The sequence below is a fragment of the Octodon degus genome, unplaced genomic scaffold (genome assembly GCF_000260255.1).
Source record: "Octodon degus isolate 3935 unplaced genomic scaffold, OctDeg1.0 scaffold00337, whole genome shotgun sequence".
NCBI lineage: Eukaryota > Metazoa > Chordata > Mammalia > Rodentia > Octodontidae > Octodon > Octodon degus.
The window spans coordinates 403,732-411,611 of NW_004524913.1; the positions used below are offsets into that span (position 1 = coordinate 403,732).

Below are 7,880 nucleotides of genomic sequence, written 5' to 3' on the forward strand. Positions count from 1 at the left end.
TTTTTTTTTTTTTTTTTGGATTTGACTCTTGAAATCAATTTTATTACCATAAACCAAAGTCTCCTTTTTCAAGGAATAATAGTCACTTTAACTTGATTTATGTCATTAGATGCTAAAATATTTAACAGTTACAAAAACACATATTGTCCTTCTTTTTCTGGTAAACACCAAATGGCAGATGACGCCGGTGCAGCTGGAAAGGCCAGAGGCCCCAGAGATCCAAGCATGGGAGGCCGTGGCAGCTTCTGTGGAGGCTTCCACGCTGGCCTTCGAGGAGGCCAGGCAGGGGTAGAGGCCGCGAGCTCGTGGTGGTAAGGCCGAGGACAAATAGTGGATTCCTGTCACCAAGCTGGGACGTCTGGTCAAATACATGAAGATCAAGTCCCTGGAGGAAATTTACCTTTTTTCCTTACCTATCAAGGAGTCCTAGATTATTGACTTTTTCCTGGGTATATCCCTCAAGGTTGAAGTTCTGAAGATCATGCCTGTGCAGAAGCAAACTCATGCTGGCCAGCAGACCAGGTTCAAGGCATTTGTTGCCATTGGGGACTGCAACAGTCATGTTGGCCTGGGTGTAAGTGTTCCAAGGAAGTAGCCACAGCTATTCATGGGGCCATTATCCTGGCCAAGCTCTCCATTGTCCCCGTGAGGAGGCTACTGGGGAAACAAGATCGGCAAGGCCCACACTGTTCCTTGCAAGGTGACGGGCGGCTGTGGCTCTGTGCTGGTGCATCTGATCCCTGCCCCCAGAGGCACTGGCATTGTCTCAGCCCCTGTGCCCAAGAAGCTGCTGCTGATGGCTGGTATTGATGACTGCTACACCTCTTCTAGAGGCTGCACTGCTACTTTGGGCAACTTTGCTAAGGCCACCTTTGGTGCCATCTCGAAGACCTACAGCTATCTGACCCCTGACCTCTGGAAAAAGACTGTATTCACCAAGTCTCCCTATCAGGAATTCACTGACCATCTTGTGAAAGCCCACACCAGAGTCTCTGTCCAGAGGACTCAAGCTCCAGCAGTAGCTACAACATAAAGGGTTTTTACACAAGAAGAGTAAAATGAATTAAGTCTGAAAAAAACCCACATATTGTCTAATCACATATTTATCTTTGTCCACAACTAGGTCATAGACTCCCAAAGGGAAGATATCATGCTATGATTTTTCAGCTTTTCTAAAAGTACCTAATATGGTGCTGAGTATAAGATCTTCAATGTACAGTATACTAATGGAGGTTGATAAATTTTCCCTTGGCCTGATTTCTAGAAAATAAGTTGTATAATGTCATCTAAGGCTGAAAGAGGAAGGAAAAATAAGTATATCATAAGTGCTTATGATAAGACTGCTCTTCCCTACCTCACTTAATTCTCAGAACCCTACAGAATAGATCTTATTATCCCAATTTTGCCAATGAGAAAGCTGAGATTTAGTATAATGAAGTAGCCTGCTGTGGTGGTTCACAAGTGCAGCCTCAGCCACTTGGGAGAATGAAGCAGGAGGATCTCAAGTTCAAGGCCAGCCCAGACAACTTAGCAAGACTCTGTCTCAAATTTATTTTTTTTAAAGGGGGATATGGCTCAGAGGTACAGTGCCCTAAATAAAATGCATAGCAATTTCATAATATAAAAATGGTATCTCAAAAACCAAGAAAATGAGGTGCAGTATATTTGTAATGTGTTTCAGATTTTCCTTTGAATGCTGGTGTCAAAAAGACAAAGCCTTCCAGAGTGTGGATATAATGGCATTGAGCAAAGTGCTGGAAAGATTAAAAGATTCTAAGCATTCAATGGATATTTGTATGAATTTAAGACTTTCTGTGCACCTGTGAATTGTGCAATACCAGCCACATGATCCATCTCAAACAGTTCAAGCTGATATGAAAATTTGTCAAGATAATTTTTAGTTTGTGATGGGGTTTTATAGTCCTGCCATCATACCATCATACTACTCTCTCTCTCTCTCTCTCTCTCTCTCTCTCTCTCTCTCTCTATCTCTCTCTCTCCCTCTCTGGTTTGAAAATCTCTTTAAAAAATAATTAGCTTGCAGGGATTTAAAGTTCAACATATCAATACTTGATGAAAAATACCTATTCCATGTTATGCCTGAGATGTTTGATAATCAGACAGATAATGAGGTTAAGTTTAACAGCTTAGGTTGTATGGTAATAACAATAAGTTTCTCTTCTGGAGGGATAACAACCTAAGTTTGCAGACCAAAATTAGAGAAAAAGGAGGCCTGCAAGGAAAGCAAACATTTTGATCCTGGCCTTCCAAGTTCAATTAAGACTCAGGACATATGAGAACTTGTTCTGTAACGTCATGTAACTCGGTAGTGTCCCAAATTTTCTGATCAAGGAGATTATGGGGCCAAAGAGGAAAGTGTTCGATGATGTAGAGTGTGCCTAAGGAGAGTCACCTGGAGAGAAAACATTCTCTCAGGCTTTCACAGAGAGCACATTGGCCACACAATGGCCATGACTCATCCACATGGCTGACATTGACAAAGGATCTACAATATGAGGTGCTGGATCTCAGGATAAATCCTGAGGGGATTTCACTGACCTTATCAGACCCAAAAGCTACAACTCTTGTTGCATAGGTCCTCCTTTACCTTGGTCTTAACCATCTAGGAGAAAAGTATAAAAACAAACTATAAGAAGTAAAGCCATGGTGTTATGTTGAGCTGTCGGGGACTCAGGTCAACAATTTCTTACATTGCCAGTCATGAGGAAAACCCAATACTATTATGGACTACTGAACTCTTTTAGAATATTTTGCTGAGTTTACACACCTATAATATTTAAATGATGGAACTTAACAAAAAAAGGGGATACAGATGAATGTCCATTTTGTATTTGTGTATTCAAAGTGGTTAGGATAGATATGTAGTTACATTCTCTTAATGAATAGAGGGATTTGCTCTAATGGTGTTTGTAAATAGGATATGAAGTCTACATCTTGTACAGCAATTGACCAGTAGGAAGAATGTATGCAATGTGTTAATGATTGAAACTGCCCTACCAATTTGTCTTGAAACTGTCTCATTGCTATTTGTTTCTCAATAAAATTATGAAAAAAAATGAAAAACACTTGGCCAGGGAGATGGCTCAGGAGAGCAAGCGCTCCCCTGGCAAGCTCAAGGGCCTGAGTTCATGCCCGTTCTGAAAAAAAAAAAAAAAAAAAAGAAAAGAAAGAAAGAAAAGTGAGAAACACTTATTCTCGAGATACTATTTGAGCTTCAGGCATGAAAAGTTAGAATCTATGGCTTTCATTGCAGGAGTCATTCAAATGCCCTGCCCCTTAGCTCTGTCAGTAATTCCTAAAGGTCTTTTTTAAAATAACCTTGTGAGTCTGGGCTCTTAACCTGTCCTTTTTTCCTGTAAATTTTGCTTTTGTCCATCTGCAGGAAGCAACAATATTTGTGGGAATCATATCTCAATTTCAAAAACATGTAGATGGCTCGCACTGAAGACAACCCCTAAAATGTTTCCAACTCCAGCTCATAATGTTTCTCATTTTTTTTGAACACCAGTACTCTGTTCCTGAATGCATCCTATATATGTGTCTAATAAACCTTTCTCTTGTTTCTCACTGACTTGTTCTTAAAATTCATTTTCTGCAACAGAGTTAGTGAATCTGAAAACTTGTTTTGTCAAAAGAGTTGGTTAAGTTCTTTATTTTCGCTTCTGAGACTCTTAGATCCAGCCCAGTGACATTTATCTTGATGACCATGAAGGGATGTATAAAGAGACATGGAGACTGCAGATGCCAAGCTGAGGCAAAATTCTTTCTTCTTTCTTTCTTTCATTCTTTCTTTCTTCCTTCTCTCTGCCTGTCTCAAATTCTTTTATAGATGTTTTATGTATGTTATCTTGTATTATATGTATTTATATATGTATTTTTATGCTTGTTATCTTGTATTATATGTATTTATAAATGTATTTTTCTGAGGTTACTTCCAGGGAGAGGCTGAGGACTGGGGAGTAGTGTTGCCTAGTATGTCTCACCATGTGGGAGCAGGAAGCTGAGGCACAAGGTCTGATTTTCACTGATGGTGAAACATTTTAACCCTCTGAATTCCGTGTGTGTGTGTGTGTGTGTGTGTGTGTGTGTGTGTGTGTGTGTTTTATGGGTCTCGAGACACAAGGCTCTCTGCGGCAGATATTTTTATTACAATCCAGCTCTTATGAACAACTCCTTCTCCTGCTTTCTTAATCTGCTAATAAAGGCAAAGTAGATTTCTGTGTGACTGTAGGGAAGCTGGGACTAGTTAGTGACTGATGGAAAACTGGGCCCATCCAGCCAGAGCTTCTGCCTCTGATTAACAGGATGAAGGTGGCACCCTGAGCAGTTCTCTTGCAGCTGAATCCTGGCATTAGGAGGGTTTTACGTGTGGCATGACCCAGTTGAGGTGCCCCACTGCTCTTTTGGGTGGAAGCATGGGATGAGACAGGCAGCTCTGGCTCCTTGAACTCGGGCAAGCATCCTGTCTTCTTTTTTTTTCTTTTCTTTTGCTATCTCTTTCCAGAAGTACACAGATTTTAAATACATATAGTAGATCATCTATGTTATTATGGGTAACACAGGTCTTTCTGCAAAACGTTACTTTCAAGTTATAATGTATAAACTTGGGATCAATTTAGGATAAAAGATTTTGAAAGTTGATTTTTCTCCACAGGTAAAGTAGAGAATAAAGAGGCAGGCCTCAAAGCTCTTTTCTCTTTGTTATTTTTGAATCTTATTGGTTATAAGTCTATAGTATTTAGCAATAAATGTACTCAGAGTAGCTTAAAATAATTTTCAAAATTTTGTTATATACATAAAAAACTAATTGTTAGCCCCTAGAAAAAAAATCTGACTAGTTTTTTTTCTGACTAGTTTTTATTGATAGTTATTAATCTACAGCTATAAAAATGTTATTATAATTCAGTAATGTCAACATATTTAAAAGTGCAATTTGATTTATTATTTTTTGCAATTTGATTTAATATAGCTGTTTTATGTATGATATCTTGTCTGTTCACCTCCCTGTTAATCTGTTTTAATAGTAAATATTGCCTGCATCTGTTTCATTAAAAAGTAAAATTTTTAATGAAGGTTTTTGAGCTCAACAATTTCTTTTTATTTTCATTTTTTGCTCATATATACCTCTGACTCTGTTAATGCTTTCCAAGCAAAAAGCAATTGTACAAATTTTTAGGAGCAGTCAAACTCAAATCCTCACAGGATGAGGGGTAATAGACTCAAGGCTTACAGAAGATTTGCAAATAAAAGCCTTAAAGGAACATAAAGATTATATATGATTTAAGTTACTATGCATGCTTCTGTATGTTAAGTTTCAAGTATGCATTATCCCCAAAAGTTCTACTTAAATTGGTTTATACATAATTGGATACTCATGATATACTTCAAATACTTCTTTTGCACATGATTTAAGAATGATCTAATTAAAATTGGTTTGCAAGGCTGGTCAGATAGTCGAGGGGACTAAAGTGCCTGCTTAGGCAGGGCCCAGGGGCAGGGGTTCGATCTCCAGCATATGGTGCCAGTCCCACCCCCAGGTCGGGCTAGGACAGCGACTGCAACTGGGTGTAGTGGAGCAAGCCTATAAACCCAGCACTTGGAAGGCTGAAAACAGGAAGATCATTATGGGTCCAATCTACTTAGTGAAACCCTGTAGATCCTATACTAAATACATAAAAAAAATTGGTTGGCAAAATTAAAGATGTCTTTGAAGTTGATGAGATGTTTTCATCTAGCCAATCAAGATAATATAAAAATTTTGTTTTAAAGATAAAATGTTTCTGGGCCAGCCAAATAGCTCAGTGGATTAAAGCACCTGCAAGCAGGTGCAGAGGCAGGGGGTTTAATCCCCAGGGCTGCTATGCCAGCCCTGTCCCTGGGGCATGCTGAGACAGTAATTGAGACTGGGCATGGTGGCTTGAAATCCCAGCACTTGGGAGGCTGTAAACAGGCAAATCACTACAAGTCTGATCTAGTAGTGAGACTCTGAACACCTTGTAGAGCCTTCCTCAAACTTAAAAAAAAGTGTTTCTTGTTGCCTGGGGACAATAATTTAAGAGATTTTTCCTTAGTTAAGAAAATATGGAGCTACAAAATATCAAATGTGCTATGCTTTAATTCTCATGAGTTGGGCCAGGAAATAGCTCAGTAGAATAAGCTCTTGCCTGGAAAGCACAGGGTCCTGAGTTCAATCCCCAGTACAGAGAGAGAGAGAGAGAGAGAGAGAGAGAGAGAGAGAGAGAGAGAAAAGATTTGATAAAACTTAAAAATTTTATAAAATAGCTACAAAGTAGAGCAGCAATCTTTTATTTATTTATTTATTTATTTATTTACTTATTTATTTATTCTTTGAGCAAGAACTTTAAAGCTTACTATGAGGTCTTATATTTCTCAATGGCCAGTAAATGGGACTCTTCATTACAAAGGAAGGACCATTTTGTATTTGTATATACAAAATCGGATAGATATACAGCTACTTTCTCTTAATTCAATGAGAAGAAAGATTTGTACTAATAGTAAGTATTTGGACAGAATATCATGTCTGCATCTTGTATTATGAATAACCACTAAGAAGATAACAATATGCAATGTATTAATTATTGAAACTGTCCTATTAATTGGTTTTGAAACTCTCTCATTGATATCTGCTTCTCAATAAAATTAATAAGAAAATAATTAATACATTAAAAAATAAGAGCCATAGAAAAAAATTGTATAGCTACAGTTAATATTCAAATATGGAAATACAGAAATCTTGATCTACCCGAGACTCCTAAGACTCCTATGATGAAATATAACCCTAAGTTTATAAATAAATATTTTCAGGTCTGGGATAAACATATTCAGTTGACATTTATTATGAGGCAACTAAGTCAACTAGCACACCTTTGTTGGGAAAAACAAATAAAACATAACTATGACAAATGGAGTAATACCACACAAGATATGTGATAGAATCCTACTCAAAGCTCTAATTACAATATTGTGTTACAAAGATACTGACTTCTTTAGTACTGACAGGAAGGTAAGAGCTAGAAAAAGAGAGTGAAGTGGGCTGGGGAGATGGCTCAGTAGGATAAGCGCTTGACAGGCAAATGCCAGGATCTGAGTTCAATCCCAGGTTCCGCCAAAAAAAAAAAAAAAAAAAAAAAAAAAAAACTAAAGAAAAAGAGAGTGAAACCCAAACAATACCCCAGTGGCTCTATGGACAAATTTATGGAACTTGACTGTCTCCAGGGAGGATAGGAAGCTGTAAATTAGCATACATTTGGATTCAAGGGCACTAGGTTAAAACCGCAGATCAATCAGCTAACCTGCCAGTCTTGTGATACTGATGGACCACATCAGTTTTTCACCAGTATGATCCTCTAGCCACTATCTCTATTCTCCAGATAAGCTAACCAAGACAGTGGTGTTACTGGATGGTTTCCTTTTAAAAGTGGCTTGTCAGTTAAACATTACTGGATTTTTTAGTGCTTGTGTCTCTGTCAGGAGCTGGATTCCAAGTTATTCTTGTCATGAACAAATAATTAAATGAAACAAGCAAAAAGGGATGACAAAGTTTATTTGAAAAATTGAAAGTAGAGAGCGAGGGAGAAATTAGCTCTGCAGAGCAAACTTGGGCCAAGTAAAAGTGGAACAAAGTAAGATAAAGGTGCACCCTGGAGTATACAGGGGTGGATGTCATGAGGAAAGTGATGATACTGAGCTCTTCTTGGCATCTGCATCCTTTTATCCAAAACTTGAGGGAACCTGTGAGAACTTCTACATACAAATTCTGAGAGGCAGTGCTAAGATCCCACACTCTTCCCAGCCAGCCTAAACCATGCCCTATTTCCTGCTCATTTCCACCTGAGATA

At 38.3% G+C, this 7,880-nt stretch overlaps 1 pseudogene; it reads left to right on the forward strand.

Moving 5' to 3' along the window:
- Nucleotides 1-178: 178 nt before the first annotated feature.
- LOC101587576 overlaps nucleotides 179-7,880 on the forward strand; it is a 120,744-nt pseudogene continuing 113,042 nt past the window's right edge.